Source organism: Nelumbo nucifera, chromosome 2, assembly GCF_055504915.1.
Source record: "Nelumbo nucifera cultivar China Antique chromosome 2, China Antique-T2T, whole genome shotgun sequence".
Lineage (NCBI taxonomy): Eukaryota > Viridiplantae > Streptophyta > Magnoliopsida > Proteales > Nelumbonaceae > Nelumbo > Nelumbo nucifera.
The window spans coordinates 42,720,923-42,742,200 of NC_142650.1; the positions used below are offsets into that span (position 1 = coordinate 42,720,923).

Consider the following 21,278-nt stretch of genomic DNA (forward strand, 5'->3'; position numbering starts at 1 on the left):
TTATTCCAAAAATACCCTTAACACTTTTTTTTACAGAAAACAAAATTAACCAAATATAGTCAATAGAGTGGTTGCCCATGTCTTATAAAGGGCAAAAATGGTATTTTTATTTTTATTTATTTTTTATTAAATTTATTTAAATGAACATTAGGGTTAACACTATCATTTTCCACTGTCATCTAATGGAAGATTGATTAAATCCATTGCAAATTATAAGTGGTGTTTTAGTAAAATTTTAACTATAGGGTAGATTTGAGTAAATCCATGAAACTATAAGGGGTATTTTAGTAAATAACCCTTTATATTATTTAGCTTTCACTTTAATAAATCTTGTGCATTGCACGGGTCCCCGCTAATATATTTTTTATATTGTGATTTTCAGAAAACAAATTTACAAACTTATGGATAATCCAGTTCTGAAAGACTCCGGATCTCCTGTCCATGTCTACCCACAACACACTACTCCCATATATTGAGAACATCTTCCCATGTATAATACTATGTAGGAGGATGAAATATTCCCCATGTGTAACTGCGATGATATGTGGGTAGACGTGAACAATGTTATTGTGGGCAGAGACTCGTTGTGAAACCCATCCCTATGGATAACTCAATCCTAAATTGGTAGGTTAGAATTCAAAATGATATTTAGTGGAGAGAGATAAAAGTGATCTTTTGGCTTTCATCTTTGAAGACTGGAAAAATAGGAACCAAAAATTATTTAGAAATACTGAAATAGTTTCCTCCCACCCTTGGTTTTCTTCGAAAAAGTTAGATGGGAGTCCGTCGAATTTAAAACTTTCAATGAGAAAATAAAAAAGAATGATGAAAATATTAAAATAAGTATATGGGTAAAATGGGACCCTCCCGAAAGCATCCTACACCAAGTTTTGATGCTTCTACAGAAATTGATGGGTCATGGGCCATTGGTTTTGTTGCAAGGGATGAGAAGGGTCGTGTTCTTAGCTTAAGCAGCAAGTCGTTGAGGTCTTGCTATATTGATGTCTGTGGCTGGGGCTTGAGCAGCTTTTGAGGCCCATAATTTGGGCTTTTCTTTTGCTAGAAGCAACGCTGTGATTGAAGGGAATCCGGATCTCCTACCCACAACCACAATAATCCTACCCACACCTATACATAGGACACTATAGCTGTACATTGGGAATATCTCTCCATCAATGTTAATATGTAAACATGAAAGATGTTTTTAATGTACAACTGTAGTGCCCCATGGGTAGGAGATCCAAGCTGGATTGAAGGAGATTTGAAACTTGTTGACTGTTTGAACGACTGTGAATGGCAATTTTCCATTCCTGTTGGGTATTCAGCTTCCCAACCCCATTGGGAATGGAAATTGTCTTGGTAGAGATGGGGAGTGGATTCCTCGCCTCACTCTGACTCCGATTATATCTACAAATAGAGGTGTCAATGGTATTCAAAAGTCCGATTTCGAATTCGAGATTTGATTTGAATTCAGATAATTCGAATATCTAATCGGTTGAATTCAGATATCTTATGCATACCGAATAACTAATCAGTTTCAAACTTAGATATAACCTGATTCGATTTGATAAATATTCAAATTTGATCGGTTATTTAATTCTTATATAATATATAAAATATTTAATTATTTTATATAATTTATATAAATAAAATATTTATTAATTACCTAAAATAATTAATTAGTCAAATCTTTTTAATTGGATCCAAATTCGAATATTGCTGATCCGATTCGAATTTGGTCCATTTACACCCCTATCTACAAATATATATATATATTTAAAATGTTATTTATATTCAAAAAAATCTAGAATGAAAGGTCACTTTTATCCCCCATGGGGATCGGGATTTTTTTCAAAGTCCATATTGAGTATGGGAACTACAATCCCCACCCATTGCCATTATTAATTAGTACTATCCCCGGTGGAGTATCAAGAGCATCATCGAGTATCATCTTATTTGCACAGGTGGAATCTAAATGTTTAATATTCTCACGTCTTTAAAAATCTAATTTTGTACCACATTGGCATACTAATTTTGATCATGTTGTGGGTTCTATCGGGTCTTTGAGTTCAAATGGATTTTTTGGAAGGGCAAATCCAATCCTATTTTGTGCATTTAGCTCCGTTGGCGAATTTTTTGCTTTTTTATAAAATCTTGTATTATTTTCTATCATTTATATATTAGATATATCGGTACTCTTTCCAAACTATTTTGTATTATTTGCACCATACGTATACGTAGAGTGAAAAACTTTATATTTTATATTATTTTGTATGAATTTATGGTGTATATATATTTGTATTTGTACTCTTTCGGTCTTTTCAAACTAAGCCTTAAGCTGTATTTAATTGTAATACAAATAAATTTACACTGATACAATACAAATTCTGACCTATTTCTGTTTATATTTACATTTATTTTCATTTCTATTCCTATGCATTTATACTAATCCAAATAAAATTGTAGTACAACCAAGTACGTGGTGTAAATAATACAAAGTTTTGCACAATACATATTTATATTTATATTCTTACCTGAGGTCGACATTGTATTTATATACGTGAATCACACAATCCTTGTTGGCATATTTGTCCAAACATAAAACGACGAATAGACCTTTGTATTACCTAATATAATTAATAATTGTTTTTTAATCATGTTCATATTTCATAGTTCATACCACCTTCTTTTAAAGCACGAAGTCACGAACCGAACACGACCTTAGTATTCTCTATAAGATTTCACGTTCAAAGATTCAGATGTCTCTCCCAAGGTCTCATACTTAACTTACACTGCGACTGGGCGAGAGAAGAAGTAAGCTCTTTCTAATGAATAATGGGGTACGAAATCAAAAGGAAAAGACCTTGTACGCGAGGAAGCTCGGGCAAGCGAATCAGTAGAAGAATTCAGTTGCAGAAATCAAGGAACTCAAAAAATCTTTCTAACTGAAAACTCGCATTGCGCACCACATCGATCTGTCGAGCCACCGAAGATGATGGGGAAGGGCTTGAATCCTCTCATCACTTTCGAGCACAAGAGGTAACCAAACTTTTAACTTTTCTCTATCTCCCTACCTCTACACGCGTCCTTGTATCCCTGAAATGTCGAAGATCTCATTTATGTATCAAATTCTAGTTTTCTTTGTTTCTTTTCTTTCAATCGTCTGAGCCCCGTTTGATAGAAATAATTCACGTCGATTTACTGACGATGGGCGTAATGTGCGATCGGTTTTCTGCTGTCGAACTTTCGATATTTGAGGCTATACAATGAAATCAATCTCAGATAGTTGCTTTGGTTTATTTGCTATTTCCTTGGGAAATTTTCTTCCACAATGGAGATAAATGTAGTTAATGCCAATTAATAAGGGGAGGTTTTGTTGTCTTCTCATTGATGCTGCTTCTGAATTCTATTTGGCTGGTTATGGATTTAGGATTTTGGGCTACTTAATGTGACTAGTTGGTCTCTATTTCAATATGAAGTGTGTAAGAAGGGTTAAGGTTTAGCTACTCAGTTTGGATGAAGCCAATGTCGAGCGCTATGGGTAATAGCATTGTAATTCTGTGTGGAATATGCTGTTGTCCTTATTGAATAGGCGCTCTTTGGACGCAGAGTCCAGGTAAATTAAGTGGACTATTGCTTTGTATTTTGTAGAAGTTTTATTTTTTATCTCCTTGAATTATCAGAATTATGTAGTATTTTGACAGCGTTCTTAACTCCATACCATTGTTAACTTTTGATTCTTCAACAACTTTATTTTGTAATATCTAGGCGGAAGACTACTAATGTAACAAAGGGATTATACGATTTTGAGAACTGAATTAGCTTTTATCTATAACAGGGACGCCTATGGATTCGCAATCAGGCCCCAGCTTTTGCAGAGGTACAGAGAGTACGCTAACATCTACAAGGTATTTGCTAATTAAGATTCTCTCTTCTCCTTTATAGTCAAACAAATGGGAAAAAAATTGGAGGCCCGAGAGTATGCTAATATCTACAACGTATTTGCTATTTAAGATTCTCTCTTCTCCTTTATACTGAAGTAACTGAAAAAGAAAATAATTGAAGGTGCCTCCCCTATTTTTGGGCTTTTCTTTATTCATGCGTCCAGGAGGAGGAAGAGGAGAGGTCAGGCAGATGGAAGATCTTCTTGGAGAGGCAAGCGGAATCTGCCCAATTGACTCTAAGTGGCTTACCTGAAGAGAGACAGATTACAATATCACAAGCTGAAAGCACTACACTTGAAGCAAAGTTTGTTTCTGAGGAGGGTTCTGAACAGGATGGTTCAACTGTAAGTGAAACCTCTGTTGCCAAGGATTCAGCTGAATACGTTCCAGAAAAAGAGTTGTCTGTAGTAAAGGAAGAAAAAACCTGTAAAATCCAAATCTGGGCTCAGATTAGACCATCCCTTGGAACCATTGAACATATGATGAGTTTTCGTGTTAAGAAGAGGACGAATTTATTGAAGGTTGATAAAAGAAGTGAAAATGGGCATCTAGCTCCAATTGAAGAAGCAAGACCTCCCAAAGGATCTTCAGAAGAGCGCTCTGAGGATGAATGTCATGATCTGGAGAGATCAGATCCAATTCATGACAATTCTTTGTCTGACACTGTGAATTCTTGTGGCTCAGAAAATGCTGCTGGTGATGCAACCTCCACAGAACATTTATTTCATTGGAAAGAGGAACTGGAGTGCCTTGTCCAAGGGGGAGTTCCAATGACTCTTAGGGGGGAGGTGCAGTTGTCATTTGTTAGTTTGTTTCTTCTTCAAATTATAAATTAGAGTGCAAATAAATAAGCTTAAAATTGTCTCTCTTTTTTAATTGATTCTTGGAATTACAGCTATGGCAAGCTTTTGCGGGTGTTAGGACACGTCGCATAGAGAAATATTACCAAGGTCTACTGGATCCAGAAGCTAATGCTGCTAGTGACAAGAATTTTGGTAGTTCAAATTCTAACACCACTAAGGGGTCAAATAATGATCGGAGTTGTGCTGAGAAATGGAAAGGGCAGATTGAGAAGGTCATTAGAAGCATCAATTCTGAACTTCAAAGTTCGATATTGTCAATTTGTAGGTTTTGCCTTGGTTAACATGGTAGTGTCATCAACGTTACCATGAACATGATTTGCAAATTTGTTTGCAGGATTTGCCTCGAACATTTCCAGGTCACCCTGCTCTGGATGAGGATGGTAGAAATGCTCTGAGACGTTTACTCACAGCATATGCTCGGCACAACCCTGCTGTTGGGTACTGCCAGGTACATATGTTTGAAAGAAGTGTCTATGCTAATGATGGCAATTCTACCTGTCAGGAAAAAAAATCAAGGATGAATAAAAAAAGAGAAGAAGGGATGAACATATAATTATTATGCATGCCTTAGAATATGAATGAAGAGTAGATTACCCAGTTCTGTCTGGGGAATGGCTTATCTTATAATTCTTATGTATAACCTTGTAAAATCAAGGGACTACCAAACTACTTTTTTTATAGAGCTGGCAAGTTTGTTTTTTAATTGTCATTTAGCATATCTCAAGCTGGCTGATGCAATTGAGCATAGTTTGTGGTGTAACCGAATGAGCTTAAAACTAAGTTTCTTGTTGAACTTCTTGGCTCAAGATTTTATGGCTGTGTAGAAATTACCCTCAACTCATTGCCATCTAGAAAACATGTGATCAATGCATGTGCAGAACTTAACCATGGGTCTTTGACCAGACAAGTCATTGTTACACCGCTCATGCTGAGAATTTGTGCTAGTAGATCTCCACCATGCATTAAGGTGCTCCCGTGTGCTATCATCAATCCTGATCATCCCATCTCTCCTCCTCCTTGAATCCACCCCTCTCTCTATCACAATCTGAGGACAGTATCTGCAGCCTGTAGACATGAGGATAAAGGAAGGTGGAAGAGAGAACTTGTAGGTAATGCTTCATAGCATTCAAATGATGTTAGAAAACTATTATTCCCCAAAACTTTTAAGTGATACTATTAATCGTTGTGGTTGAGACACCGTAGATTTTTCAGGTTAGTGGAATCAAGAATAGGGATGAGCATAAAATGACCAAGCGCTTTACTAATATTATTGTAACATTAATGCACTTGCAATGGTATACAAGGATAACAATGAAAATGTTTCCATCAGGATCACCTCAGAAAAGTTTACTAATATTATTCAAACACCTTTTTCAAATGAACGGTTAATTGACACAGTAAGGAGGTCACTGGATGATTGAACCCTTATGGAATTTATTCCAGGAAGCTGGAATTGTTGCCTTGCTTGTCATTTGGAAAAAAGTTTTTTTAGGTAATCTCAGAGCAGGATAAGCAAGGTACTTTAAAATAAACCCCTTACTGAGATGACCTAATAAAAACTCATTTTACTGCTAAATAATAGACCTTTTGTATGTGTCTGTATTTTCAGAATTCCTTTTCACTTCAAAAAGGTGGCATTTTGAAGTGTTCTGGCCCAGATTTTGACACTTCTAAAAGGTTTATTTTTTAGAATTACTTTCACTTCTGAAGTGACATAAAAGGTGTTCAATTAGCATGTTACTTATCAAAAAGAAAATTCACATTTCCAAGAAGACCTTTTAGAAGAGTTTGAATTTAGGTCAAAGCATGGTGAAACTTGTAAAGAGTGTTTTTTTCAAGTTTGCTAGAATTACTGGAATTGCAGGTGACCTTTACCATGACAGCGGGGAGATGGTAGCACCCCACTTCATGGACTTGCCTAACTAGCATATGAGCATATCAGACATGAGTTAGATGAATGTTCATCTTCAAATATGATAGATAACTTTGAATGGTATCTGGTGTTTGTGGAGATTTTCCAAAAGAACTTGCAAGCTTGAGTGCTTGACTACTTTACAAACTCAAATAAGTCTAAAGTTCATGTGAGTAATTTGAAATCTTCAGGGAGCACTTTGAATAGAACCTGGTGGTTGGCGGACATTTTTCAAAAGCATTAGGTTGGACTAGTGAAACAACAGCAGGACTGTGGCTTCAATGAATTTTAATGGCACATTAACAAGATTGTTGAAGAGTTTTTTTCCTCTTTTTTTTATATGGTTAGGAATGCAAGTGATGTGGTTACATTCTTTTCAAAAGTAGTTTATGCAAAGAATCAAACTTTATTTTCTATATGTGTGCAATACATTTTCAATGTAACTTCGTTATTTTTTTGAAGTGAACTATTGGTTTTCATGTTTCTAAGCAAACTTTCTCATTTTTCTCCTTTTTTTTCTCTCTCTTACTACCACTTCAGGAACGTCATATGCCTAGAGAACTTGAAGGGCAGGCTTCGTGTACAAGAACCAGTTTTGCCATGTGACTAGGTTTCCTATGAAAGATCTCTAGAAAAAAAATCCTTCAGTCCTCACCTCCAATTGAGATGGTGATTCACAAGGAACCTTTTTCGCAAGAGATATGGATAAGGTTGGATGGAACCTCTCTGAACAATCTTACCCTTCTGGGATGGGAGGATCCATTGCAATAAGGGAGGGACAGATTATCTGGGCTGTAGTGATCCTATTGGTGAAGTTGAATCTACTGAGGCAGGGGTAATAGCTTTCTTGTTGGCTTTAGAGTTCCTACATCATGAAGATTGTTTTCTATCTTCACTCAGCAAATGCCACAAGATGGGAATGGGTTTTGAGACGTCCATGGAGACTTCCTGATAATCTGAGTGAGGTTAGAAATCTTGTAGGTTTTTGCACAACTGTATTGAGATGGATTCTAGGGATCTAAACGCACTATAGATGGCTTAGCAAGGTTGGAGTTGATAGGGAATGGATGTACAATGGATCCTAATTTCCATATCTAGATGCATAGTACATATTTGGATGACACATTTACTGGTATCTGTTTATAATATGTATTGTCTTTTCTTAATATAATCATTTTGCTCCTCCACCCAAAACTGGCTCTACAAAGTAAGGCAAGGGTAAAAGGCCAAAAGAGAAAAGGAAAAACATAATGCCTTCTGACTATGGAAAAATGGACAAACAATCTAAAAGATGTACCTATAGAAAAAATATCCACTCTAAAAGATGTAGGACCCATATCAATCTCTGTAATTCAATTTCCTAATTCAAATGAAAGACTTGTTATAAAAACTTTTAAATTACAAGTTAGACATGATTTAATTATTTAAATTTAATAAGGAATTCAAATTAGATATAATTACCAGATAAACAGTGAATCTCAAACAAAATGATATTATTACCATAAAAAAAAAAAACAAAATGATATATAAGTGTAGTTGCCCCATACTTAGTACAGGGTCATTCTCTAGTACTGATAAAAAAGAGACAACCACTTTTACAAAGAGAAGTTTCTTCTGAATCACTTAGTACAATGATCCTGTACTTGTTAAGGTATTACTGGAAACATTATTTATTAGATTGAGATTCTATATTTTACTTTTAAGATGTTCTATTTTAATCTAGGTGACCTAAAGTTCTTTTTCATTCTATGTGCATGTATACCTATAATGTGACTTTTGGTATTTGTGCAAAAAAAGAAAAAAAGAAAAAAGGACTGTATATTTGTTGTCAAAGGAAAAAAATCTAGTTGACTAGAAGATTTTTTTTTTTTTCTGTGAATCATTATATATTTTTTATTTTGTAGAAAGCATATATATTGAGGCCCTTGCTTGTATCTTAGTTTGATCTGTTTGTTTCAATATTCCATTATCTTTTGCTTCTAGAACTATTATTAGTTTTCCAGTTTCTATATTGTCTTTTGCAGTTTTTAATTTGATTTTGATTAATTGGTTATGCCTTCTCTTGGGTTCTGTGTACACGCAGGCTATGAATTTCTTTGCTGGATTGTTATTATTGATTATGCCCGAGGAAAATGCTTTTTGGTAGGTTCAATCCCCTGCACTCATCTTCCCTAATTTTTTGACTTCAGTAGGTTGTTTTTTGAATTGCTTTTTGGGAGAGCTGTTATGGCTTACGAGGCTTCTCAACACAACATCTCCACTATGATGTAAAGTTAACATTCTCTTTTCAAATAACATGGTTAATTCTGTATTCATTGAATTATTTTATTGAAGAATGATTATATATCACTCTGATATTCTCTCTCTATTAACATCTTGTTAGTAATGGCTGTATATTCTGATCCTAGTTTCTAATTTTTTACTTTCAGGACTTTGGTGGGTATTATTGATGATTATTTTGATGGCTATTTTTCAGAGGAAATGATAGAACCTCAGGTATTCTTTTTTTGTTTCTTTTTCAATTCTAGCAGATAATGAAATGCTTTGTCTTCTATTGGATATGGCTTCTAAAAGTTAAGGAATCTGTGAAGGATAAGATGACAGAGATACTGTTTTTTGAACTGATCACGAAAGGTCTACTGTTTATTCAGGTAGACCAACTTGTTTTAGAGGAAATAGTTCGCGAGAGATTTCCAAAATTGGGTTTGTATTTTACTATGTTTTTTTCATTGTTTCTATTAAGTATGTTGAGGGATTCCTTATTTTATTTATTCTGGTGGTGCAGTCAATCATCTTGATTACCTTGGAGTGCAGGTTGCATGGGTTACTGGACCCTGGTTCCTTTCCATTTTCATGAACATGCTCCCCTGGGAAAGTGGTCGGTTTCTATTTTTTATGGGATTGGAATTCCACTTGAAAGTAGCTGTAATTTTTCTGATATTCATCCATTTAACTTGTAACATTTTGATTTAACAATGATGATATCTGAGACATATACCTTCTAATGGATTTTTTCTGCCTTCAGTTCTTCGAGTTTGGGATGTGCTTCTGTTTGAAGGAAGTCGTGTTATGCTATTCCGAACAGCACTTGCTTTAATGGATTTATATGGTACTGGGTAAATTACATCTTGGGTTTATGATTGGTATAATATGTTTTAATGGCAATTTAGAGGATCATTTCTTCATCTTGTATATTTGTGAAATATTAAATTGAATTGATTTCTTGCAGGCCCAGAATTGGTTAGAACAAAGGATGCTGGAGATGCTGTTACCTTGATGCAGTCCCTTGTTGGCTCTACATTTGACAGTAGCCAACTTGTCTTCACTGCTTGCATGGGCTATCAAGTTGTAAATGAAGCTAGATTGCAAGAATTGAGAGAAAAACACCGACCAGCAGTAATAGCTGCCATTGAGGAGCGGTCCAAAGGGCTTGGTGTTTGGAAGGATTCCCGAGGTCTTGCATCCAAGCTATACAGTTTCAAACACGAACCTGGACCATTGAAATCAGAGACAAATGTAAAAGAAGGTTTAGGTGATCTACGAACCAATGGAGATGTATTTCTAGTGGAATCTGGATCTTCCAATCTAGATGGAGTTCTTGGCAGTTTAACTGGGGATTCAGATGCTGACTCCCTTCAGGAACAGGTGATTCCATGCTGCTTTTTCTTGAATGTGAGATAAGCTTCCTTTTGCAATGTGCCTGCTGTCTTTTAAAGTCCTCCAAATGGAGCCTTTGTTGACCAGTATCCCTATGTTTCAGGAAATTCAGGTAAAAAGGGAAAAGACTAATGGGATGTAGGCCAAAATGTATGGTTTTGTTTTTTAAAACAAAAAATCACAGACAAATCATCAAAACAATATTGTTTCTGCTGATGTGGCAGTTATTTTTATTTTGAAAAACAAAAATACACATTTGCCAACACCCCCTAAATGTATACCCTATCTTCCAAATGATAAAATATCTCTGATTTTCAAGAAATTAAGAAAACAAAGAGAATGTATCAGAGAGGGACTTCTGATCAATTGGAGCTTTTTTTGTTGAGCTCAAGGGTGTGCCCTATTTGTAGGGTTGAAACTTGGGCAGGGTTAACCTAAACACAACATGAACAAAAAGAAGTGAATAAACATAAAATTGGGTCCAACTCAACCCAATTAGCCTTTATTGGCTAATCCCAAGTCTAAGAAGTGAGAACATTTTCTTTCTAAACAAAAATAAGTTATTACTTTGGGCCAACCCAAGCCGAACTCAATCTGATGTCATTGGGTTGGTTTAGGGTTATGGTTGGAGGTTCAACAACTTGGGTTGGGCTAGGGTTGACTTCAACCTGACCTTAGCTGGCCTTGCACAACTACCTATTTGATCAGGCTTTACAAATTTTTAATGAATTGCAAAAGAATAAGTGTAATAAAAGAAAAATAAAAGTGGAGAAGGAGGAGTGGACCATCTTGCTGTGGTTTTTGGATGCCAAACAGGTGATCTACGTTTCCTATATTTAGGACTTCCGGTAGGATCCAGAACTAATGAAGCAGGGATTTGGAGGCCAGTGATTGAACGAGTAGAGAAAAGGCTAGAGAGATGGAAAGCCAAATACCTATCTCTGGGGGGCAGAATTACACTGGTGGGAAGTGTTCTGTCAAGTCTGCCGACTTATTATCTATCTCTTATGAAGGTTCCAGCAAAGGTGGCGGAAAAAAATTGAAAAGATTCAGAGGGACTTTATGTGGGAAGGAGTTGGTGGTGCAAGGAAGTTTCATTTGGTGAAATGGATAAGGTGTGTAGGCCAAAAATGCATGGCGGCTTGGATATTAGAAGAGTTAAAACTTTCAATAAGGCCTTTCTGGGAAAGTGGTTGTGGAGGTTTGGGTTGGAAAAGGAGAGGGAGTCCCTTTGGAGAAGGGTTGTAGTAGGAAAATATGGGCTGGTGAGGTTTGGGTGGGAGTCAAGGGAGGTCTCCAACTCTTATGAAGTGAGTGTTTGGAAGGAGATCATGTTGTTCAATCAAGAGTTTAAAGATGTAGTCAGATTTGTATGGTGTCCCAAATTCAGAAGACCCTTGCTAGACCAGGAAATAGAAGAATGTGTTCAGTTGTTGAACTTGCTTCAGAAAGTGGAGGTATCCACTTCCTCGAGGGATGGTTTGTGGTGGAAAGAGTGCAAGAATGGGGTTTTCTCAGTGAAATCTTTCTACATAGCTATGTTAAAGGACCAGCAGGGATCAGATTACAAGGGTGGAATCTGGGGGAACCCCATTCCACCTAGAGTGGAAGCTTTTGCTTGGCTGGTTGCCATGGACAGCATCTTAACATCTGATCATCTGAAGAGTAGAGGGTTTCATATGGCAAACTCTTGTGTCATGTGTAGTGCAGATGAAGAATCTGTTCTGCACTTGTTTTCTACCTGCAAGACTGCAAGAATAATTTGGAGTTATTACACTTCTTTATTTGGGAAAAGTGCGATTCAGCCAAGATCTGCAGCAGAAATTTTCTCCACCTGGTCAAGAATTGGGGGAGGTAGGAAAGCAGGGATAGTTTGGAGCTGCATCCCATTTTCTGTGTGCTGGACACTATGGAACGAAAAGAACAAAAGGATTTCTGAAGACAAACTCAAGAACACAGAAGTTCTGGTGGCTCTAGTTGGGAAGTTAATTGCAGATTGGGTTTGGGTGTTACCAGATTTTGATCAAGTAAACAGATCAGATTTGGGGGAAAATTTCTGGTGTTTGCTTGAGATTCAATGATGTATCTGTACCAGTCGTAGTGTTGGACTGTACCTAGTTCAGTTTTGCTCCGTTTTGTTAGTTTGGTGCCATCTTGTCACCTACTACATGTAACTGATCTTTTTATTTTAATAAAATTTCTATTTTACTCTTCAAAAAAAAAGGAAAAGAAAAATAATAGGTATGCAAGAAGTTTATGGGTAACTATAGAGATCTCTCAACCAATTTTGAAAGGTGCTTCAGTGTTTAATTTTTTATAGGTTTCTAAATAAGCTGATAAATATAGGTGGTAGAAGTGAAAAATTACTAATTGAATTAATCTAAGTAATTACTTAGATTGAAGGGCAAGAACTTTGTTGAGGTGATCAATTTTGGTGTCTTGGCTCAGTTATCTATGACTAAGAAGAGATGAGTATATAAAATTAGCTATGCTTTAAGGAACTAAATGTTGAGTTTTTTTTTTTTTTGCATGTTGGACTTTGATGAGTCGTCGTCGTCATCATCATCATCATCATCATCCATGCCTTATCTCAACTATATGGGGTCAGCTACATGAATCCTGTTTTGCCAATCCATTCTATTTAAAGCCATATCCACTGTTAAATTATTAGTGCTTAAATCATTTCTTACTACTTCTATCCAGTCCATTTTGGTCTACCCCTAACTCTTCTAGTCCCTTCTACTTGTAACGGATCACTTCTTCTAACTGGAGCTGTTGGTGGTCTTCTATGTACATGACAAACCATCTTAGTCTTGATGTACTTTCTTTTTGCTTACTATTATAAATCAATACAATACTTTACCTTCCTAAATAAAAGAAAACAAATTTTGAGTTAGATTGGGCATGCTTAATGAATCTAGAATCACCACAAAAGGCCACATGTTTGCAAAAACCTCAGTATGTAAAAATGAGCAAAATAGATGAACTCACCACCATAACTTTGAGATAAGAACAAGGACCTTCCATGAAATAGAACTAGGTGCACATAACCACAAAACACTAGCAAAAAACCCTCAGCCTCTTTCAACACTCAAGTAAACCACAGTATCGCCAAACTAATACTGCATCTACATCCTTTCCCCCAATGTCTTCAACCTGCAGCATCTTAGAGCATTCATTTCCTACCTATACCCATGCTACGTGTACCTCTAATCGTCTCTCCTATTCCTCTCAAGATTTATTTAGAAATGAAACTTGCCCATCTTTCAGTCTCCAGAGAATTTTTCTCTTCCAACTGCTTAAAGATAGAATGAGAAAACATAATTGGACCAAGAATAAGACACAAAACTTTGATGTTTGTTTGTTTGCTCTTTTTTTTTTTTCATTATATAACTTGTACTAGTTGGTGAGATTCAGCAATTTCTACAGTTTTATAAGGAAATGACTCATGTGCAGGTGGTAAGGTTAAAGGTTGAACTGTGCAGATTGCTGGAGGAGAAAAGATCTGCTGTCCTCAGGTTGATACTTTTGTTAACGTTTCCAGATTTGGTATCTTCTCAAGGTTGGCTGAACATTTCTAATATAATTCATTTCACTGGAAACAATCATGATAGGACTGAAATAAAAACTTGAGTTTTTCCTGATATCAGTACACTAGGAAATGTTGCAATGAGCTGTACTTTAGTAGTTAGAGTTTACTTTGCAGCAGTGTTGCGTTGCTTAGGAAATGCCTAGCTTTGCTAGCAAAGGTTCTGGGACCCTAGCACCTACCCTTGGGTACAAACTAGCATAAAATATTAATCTTAGTTTCAAGACAACCTTTGTAATCTAAATGCTAAAGAACCCGTAGAAGGTAAAAGAAGTAACAAGTCCTCGCCCTCAAAATAAATAAACAAGTAAATGATTAGGATAGGAACTTCTATCTGGCCAACTAAGCATTGCCCAATTGTAGAGGTAACTTAGGAACTCATATACCTTAAGAACCTTTGGTTACACATTTCTTCAGTCTATGCATTTGAGTGCTGAAAACAGAACTATGAAGTTCCTTTTGTAAACCTGAAAACCATTTGCTAGCAATTGAGCTCTTTTGTTTTCATCTTCATCATTTGCAAAAACCCTGGACAACTAAGGTTGGAGTCTGCTTGCCAATTGCAATTCATATTTTGCTTGCTATTGAAACTAATTACAACTTTACACTTAACAATGTTTCTTTGTCATTTTTCATAATGTGATGAATTTGGAAGCGGAACTAGAAATCAACCATCATTCTTTGCGTCTGAATTGTTTTTGGTAACTTATATGCGTTCTTGCACCAGTGGCTATTGCAAGTGCACTAAAACTTTTCAGTTTATCTTTGACATTATGTTAGGTTCTGTCTCAAATACATTTCTTAAACCAGCATATAGCATTGAAGTTCCTTGTTATTTCTGTTCTTTGTCAGAACTGAAGAGCTGGAAACAGCATTCATGGAGATAGTCAAGAAGGATACCCGTCGGCAATTGAGTTTAAGGGTATATCTGAAGCATATTTTACAAGATTGTTTCTGTGATGTTATGTGTCTGTTATGTCAGTTTCTTTGTTAAATTTAAAAGAAACACATGTTAAGAACTGAAGAGACAATTGTTTAAATCTAGTTGTCTGATTCATTCCACTTAACTCTCTTTTGCATCCATATTATCTTGACTTGCTGCATTGCTTGTTTATCACTTTTCCAAGTCTTTTTGCATATGGTTTAATCTTCTTCCAAATGAATGCCATAATTTATGACCCTTCCTGATATACAAAGGAACCTTCTCCCAAGCTTTGCATAAGTCTGGCATTCTTCTTTTTTCTTTGTTGACAGATGAAAAACTTCTTAGTACTAATATTTCGCTTGTACATTACATTGTTCTGTATTGATAATTCATTGCTTAATGGGAAAAAAAAACCTACGTTGACTGGTTCAAAGTTCAAATATCTAAGTATGAAAAGTGATTGAGCAAGTTATTAAGTAGATTTAGCTGGTATCTATAATAAGAAAAAGAAATAAATCAGGGAGGTGAAATGCATGTAAAAAAGACAAATCTAATTGATGTTGATGGTGGAAAGTAATCTAAGCATTAATAGAAGTAAACCTTAAATCATACTATGTATAATCAGTCATGGAATAATCAAGAGAGGAAGGAAGAAGGAATGAAATAGAAGAAGTCGAATCAGGTTAGTGGCAGCACCCACTTCACCCTAATATATTAACAATAATAACAACTACAGAGTGGTCCCTTGAAAGAAGAGAAAATACAGAAAACCCCCTAGCGCCATAAACATATAAAAATCACCCCTGAAAACACTATGATCAGCTTTTCCCAGTAAAAAATATATAGGTTCAGAAATTTCAAATTATTAGAAACCAGAAAAAAATAAATGTTTCTATATAGATACCTACTAGGGAGATCATCTCACTCAAATGTTCAGCTCCAGGATGTGGTTGTTTGGGTTTTGGTGAGTTTGATCTGTGGAGACTAAGTAATAATGATGATGAGAACCCAAGAAAAAGATTGCATCTTCCAGCACCCAAGGGTCTTACTTTTATATGCTAACAAAGAGAACAAGGGCCTTCCCCTCCATCCCTTATCCATCCAATCACAACCTGTGAGTCACTCTCTACTTCTATTCTTATAATTGAGGGCATGCTAGCCATAGTCCTTAATCAAAATACCTTAAAAGCACCTTCTACCAAGATCTAGGGCTTTTTCTCAGATATGGGTAGTGGCTGTACCACTGCTGATGTCATCTGGATGGCCATGAACAAGTGATTGAACAGCCCCTTTAGTATGTTCTCATACAAACTAGAACAAGAAGGGAATGATGAAAATGGCATGTAAAGAAGAATAGGGTGCATAAAAACCGAGGATGCATTTGGTTATCCAGAAAATGAAAGGAATTAAAAAATAAAAAAAAATCTTGCTTCATGAATACTGCTTGGTTGGCAAGAGAACAAAAAGGACTAAAAAATGAATATGGGTAGTTATACCCAGCCCACAAGTTTCGTAACTGTTTTATGTTGTAAAGTTAAAAAAAAAAAAAAAAACTGAGCTCCACCATCTTTCTTGGATTTTTAAGAGTTTTGAATTGGAAGGTTTAATTGTCATAACTCCGAAAAATTGATGGAATCAAGGAAGCTTGGATGGGGCGACAAAAATTCAGGGATTTAAGTTCAACCAAAGACATCTGGCTCAGAATTAGTTTCCTGGATCCCCTCTTTTCTCTTTTCTGGGAAGCTAAATAAAATATATTACTTACAAATTATTCCAAAGAAAGAGGAATTGTTCTACAATCCACAGATTACGCTTAAAGAACTCACTGGAAAGAGTACGGCATCTACGGCATCTATAAGATACACTTCAAGCATGAATGGATAATATAGATAAACTAATTGCAGATCTATATTCTATAATATCCGAGGGAAAAGATTTTACTACCATCCTTTATGTAAGGATGTGTGCACTTTTCTCCTTGATTTGTTTTTGGGTCCACAAGGATTTGATGGGATGAACCTCTTGCCTCTTTTGAGAATGAGCTTTTTGTGTGCACTGGAGATCGTTAACAATACTGTACAGGGTTTTTTTTTCTTGTGAATTGTTCATAATGTGTAATCAGTTAATCACTTGTATTACTCGTAAAATCTTAAGATTTTCTTTTGATGTACAGGTGGAACAGCTGGAGCAAGAGGTAGCAGAGCTAAAGCAGGCTCTAAAAGATAAGAGCAAAAAAGAGCAAGCTGTGTATGAGGTTTTATTTCTACTTTATATTATATCTATGATCTATTTGGTTAAGTTGGTTTGTAGTTACAGGAAACACATACAAATGAATCCTCAGAACTCCAACCATTGTTCATGCCTGATGCTTCTTATTTTATTTTAGTTTTAGTTTTTATGTCTGCCTCTTGTTTCTTGAGATCAAATGAGAGAACATGCTGAACTTTCCCCTTTGTCATTTCTTTTGAAATTTCCCGACTCCTTCCTGGTTTCATAAAATTTGGGAAGCTCTCATGGTGATGAAGTTGCTTTGAAATGTCTGCCTTATTTTTCTTTTGAAAATTCAGTTGTCTGTGTTTAGATGTTTCCACAGATGGCTACTTTCTGACATTAATTTCCCCAAGGTTCAAAGCATTGAAAACACAGAATATCAGAAAAACAACTTTAAGTGACTTATCACAGTATGCTTTGGATATTCATGGATACAATAGAAAAATTAAGATACACATGGATATGCTAGGAAACTTAAGTAAATCCTAAAAATAGATTAATAACAATAAATATGAGTTTTATATGACTATAAATAAGTTATTTACTGATAAAATACATACTTCAATGGTTTATATGAAGTGTGAGTTATTGGGAGTTTGGGACACAATTGGTAATTGTTGAAAAAATGATGGAAGAACTAAAATATGTATTTATATGCCTCAATTCTCAAGAAATCAACAGAATTTGTGTTAATATTTGTAAATATACAAGTTTTAATGCTTACAAACATCCACTAAGAAGAAAAAATTTAAAGCTAAGATTCAACATGCATGCATTTATGACAAGCAATTAGAGTATGGTGTAGTGGTGGACTATGGTCTTTTAAACCCATAACCGAGTTTCAAATCTTCTTACTTGTAGTTTTTGTACTGTTGAGATTGTTTAGGTGCAAGAGTATTCTTGTCTTTTTTTTTCTTTTGTATTTGGGCGCTCATATGAGGGCTTACTTGTAATTTGTCTCAATAATATAAAATCTCAAGTATGAGAGAGTGAACAATAACTCTCTTCTTCTTCTACTTTTCTTTCTCAATAAAACCCTACATATTACAACTTGGTATCAGAACCACTAGAAGGTCATGGAAGAGTCTTTCTCTACTGTTTTTTGCTCAAAGGGTGAGCTGCTGACATCAGACTGCCACAGGATAACATCAGCAGTCCGTATAGGTGGCGGCTACAATCTCTAAAAATTGTATGGTTTGATTTGCCCTGATTTTAGATGAAGTTTGGTATATGTCTCATTGTGGTTTGATGCTTCTATGATTTGTTGTGGATTTTTCAAGTAGAGAATTGCAGAAATTCTAGATCTGATTTAGAGGTTTGCTTCTCTTGTTTGATGGTTTTTTATTCTGCAAGACCTGGTTCTTCTAAGCCATTTTATATTTTGGGAATGACGATAAGTGGTCCCATATTTTTCTGAACCTTAAAAAATTTTTGGAAGATTTTCTTCTTCCTCTATTTTACCGCCAGCCTGCTTTTTGGCTCCTTTTCTAGCCTTTAACCGAGTTTAATCCTTTCTTTTGGGTTTGTTTGTATTTCGGTTGGGTGTTGGGGTGCTCCTTGGTTGCTGAGATAGTTGTTTGTGAGGTATGAAATCACCAAAAGATGTACAAATGGGTTCTAGTGTGTTTCCTGGAAGTGTTGTTGTTTCTAGTGGTATGATAACCACTGTAAAACTTGATGGAACCAACTTTTTTGAGTGGTCCCAATTGGCTAAACTTATTATCATAGGGAGAGGTAAGTTGGGATTCATTACAGGCAAGGAAGTGAAGCCGAAAATTGAAGACCCTAAGTTTGCAAAGTGGGAACAGATAACTCACTGGTAATGTCTTGGCTAATCTATTCAAAGCAACATCACATTTGCTCATAATTACATGTTCCTTTCAACTGCTAAAGATATTTGCCTATTTGGGATAGGGTTATCACCACTTACTAACAGGTTAACAATACTGCTAGAGTATATTAGCTTAGGAGAGAAGCTTGTAGTATGCGTTAGGGGGAGAGGATAGTGGTTATGTATTTCTCCTCTCTACAATCTCTTTGGGAAGAAATGGACCATTTAAAAACTTTTGAGCGGAAGGATCCTATAGATGTTGAGTAGTACAGGAAGTACATTAAGGAGAATAGCCAATAGGGTCTTTGATTTTTTGGTTGTCTTGAAGCCAGAGTTTGATTTCATTAGGCAACATATTCTGAGTGCAGGTATTGTCTCTCTGGCTACTACTTACTCAGTTACTCTCTTGTGCAAGGGGACAAAAGTAGAAGGGCATCCATGATGCAAAACTCTATGATTGAGCACTCTGCCTTTATGTCCTCTAAACCTAGGCCAAGTGGCAATAAACATACTACTACTAAGAAGTTTGATGATGTCATCTATGAATATTGCAAGAAGCTGAGGCATACTAAGGAAAGATGTTGGAAACTCATTCCTCACTTGAAACCGGACAAGTTTAAAACTGGAAGGAAAGGCAATGCTCATTTGGTCACGGTTGGTAACGAGGGTCAATATTCTGATGTGATCATTCCCTCTCATGACTCCTCTAACATGATGGATAAACTTCAGAGTCTTCTATTGCAATTGGAAAAGAGTGGGGCATCCTCCTTATTTGGTTTTGGTAACCCATCCAGTGCATATGCTAACACAAGTACTGCACTTGTTTGTTCCACCTTTAGCCCGTAGATTATTGACTTTGGGGCTAGTGCCCATATGATTGACATGCCTTCGCACTTTACTTCATATAAGTTAACCCTTGGGAAGGGCAAGCTTACTAATGCAGATGGATCTTAGATCCCATCTTGGGTCAGGGAGAAGTCAAACTTACTCATAACCTTTCCCTTGGATTTGTTCTTCATATTCCTCAAATACATAAAATTTATTATATGTTAGTTAACCCTTGGGAAAGGCAAGCTTACTTCATATGAGTTAACCCTTGGGAAGGGCAAGCTTACTGATGCAGATGGATCTTAGACCCCATTTTGGGTTAGGGAGAAGTCAAACTTATTCATAACCTTTCCCTTGGATTTGTTCTTCATATTCCTCAAATGCATAAAATTTATTATATGTTAGTTCTCTTACCATGTCCCATAATTGTTATGTAACCATTTTTTCTACCCATTTTGTTTTTCAAGATCTAAGCATGGGGAAGATGATTGGAAGTGGACATGAAATCGATGGAGTCTACCTTTTTGATGATGCTTTAGAATATGGATTGTTGAGCTAAGATGAGTCTTGTTCTAGTGAGAAATTGAGTCTTTTGCAATTGTGGCATTTTCATCTTGGTCATATATCCTATAAGTCTGTAAAACTTTTGTTTCCAAATTTGTCCAGTTTAGTGTCCAACTTGAATCCTCAATGTGAAGTTTGTCATTTATCCAAACAATGTAGACCACATATTTTGTGAGTCATAGAAGTAATGTTGCTTTCCATTTGATTCATATTATGTTAGGAGCCCATATACCATCCCGTGCATGTGTGGGTATAGATACTTCATTCTCTTTATTGATGACTACACTCGATATACATGGCTCTACTTGATGAAACAGTGTGGTGAAGTTCCTATGATTGAGAAAAGAATTAAGATAATAAGATTTGGTAATGCAAATGAGTACTTTGAAAACCACATTTGTGTGTTTCTTGAAGAACGGGGCACTATTCACTAGAGCTCATGTAGTCATACTCCACATTAGCTTATTAACTGACTACCATTAAGGGTGATAAATCTTCGGTCCCTTCATTAGCTTCTTCATCCTAATGAACCCACCCTCAATTTACCTCTCAAGGTCTTCGGATGTGTCTGTTTTGCTCATGACATGAGTCCTTCGAGACATAAGTTTGATTCTAAGTCTATTAAATATGTCTTCCTTGGTTATTGTCTTGTTCAGAAAGGTTATATATGTTTTGATCCTCAGTCTGCTCAGAGGTATGTTTCAATGGATGTTACCTTCCTTGGCTACTCTCCTGTTCAAGGGGAGATTACTAGTGAAGATCGGACTCCATTCTGCCTTCTTGTTCCTATTTTTGTCTACTAGTTCTTTTTCTTCCTCTCATCTTTGTAATGAGGGCATTCCTTCCACTCCTCCACCTCCTGTGTATTGACCTGGATCTTGGCAGTGATTCTTC

The 21,278-nt window shown here is 36.0% G+C and overlaps 1 pseudogene across 1 annotated transcript in view; it reads left to right on the forward strand.

The window, feature by feature from the left end:
• The first annotated feature begins 2,692 nt into the window (after nucleotides 1-2,692).
• Nucleotides 2,693-21,278, forward strand: part of LOC104599330 (uncharacterized) — a 37,428-nt pseudogene continuing 18,842 nt past the window's right edge. The window contains exons 1-13 of the transcript XR_016083185.1: nucleotides 2,693-3,039; nucleotides 3,839-3,908; nucleotides 4,109-4,732; nucleotides 4,840-5,019; nucleotides 5,142-5,255; nucleotides 8,803-8,861; nucleotides 9,149-9,215; nucleotides 9,371-9,597; nucleotides 9,745-9,828; nucleotides 9,949-10,364; nucleotides 13,833-13,894; nucleotides 14,818-14,887; nucleotides 17,064-17,144. The product of XR_016083185.1 is annotated as an uncharacterized LOC104599330 (transcript). The remainder of the gene's footprint in view (nucleotides 3,040-3,838; nucleotides 3,909-4,108; nucleotides 4,733-4,839; nucleotides 5,020-5,141; nucleotides 5,256-8,802; nucleotides 8,862-9,148; nucleotides 9,216-9,370; nucleotides 9,598-9,744; nucleotides 9,829-9,948; nucleotides 10,365-13,832; nucleotides 13,895-14,817; nucleotides 14,888-17,063; nucleotides 17,145-21,278) is intronic.